The following is a 556-nucleotide window of genomic DNA, read 5'->3' as shown; positions in this document are numbered from 1 at the left end:
GAGCTCAGCTGAAAAAAACCCCAAGCACTAATGCAGGAAGCGTAAAGAGTTCTGATAAATGCTCCAAAGCTTCAGCTTCCAATAAACATATGAACTATAGCAACTGCCAAGAATTATGACTGCATGACATTACATCCAGCTCCTTGCTCTTGTTAAAAAGTAAGCAGGGGTATCCGATGTGCAGATGGGCAGCACCACACAATCTGCTCTGCTCCAAAATCAGTATTTTAATGGATGCTCATAGGTTGTCACAAAGCAAAAGTTTTCATCTCAAGGAAACACATGAACTCTGCCAACAGCTGCTTTTAGGGTTTGCTGTCATAAATGGACAAAAGTGATTCTGGACTTTTGGTCAGGTTTTGTATGCTCTAACACAAAATGTCTTCCAATCTGTTTCCTACTACAGAAAATACAATGAACATAGATTTCTGGTTTTAAATAGAGGAATGCTATTTGCACATTTTTTGTATATAAAAGTCAGTATTTTTGGAAAATGCAAATCTGATGAGCTTCCTTTTGCCTCCAGAGCATGAGAAGTGACAAGGTAAGATCCGGA

This window comes from Egretta garzetta, unplaced genomic scaffold (genome assembly GCF_000687185.1).
Source record: "Egretta garzetta isolate BGI_Z169 unplaced genomic scaffold, ASM68718v1 scaffold117, whole genome shotgun sequence".
In the NCBI taxonomy this organism is placed as follows: Eukaryota; Metazoa; Chordata; class Aves; order Pelecaniformes; family Ardeidae; genus Egretta; species Egretta garzetta.
This window is presented reverse-complemented; position numbering follows the sequence as displayed.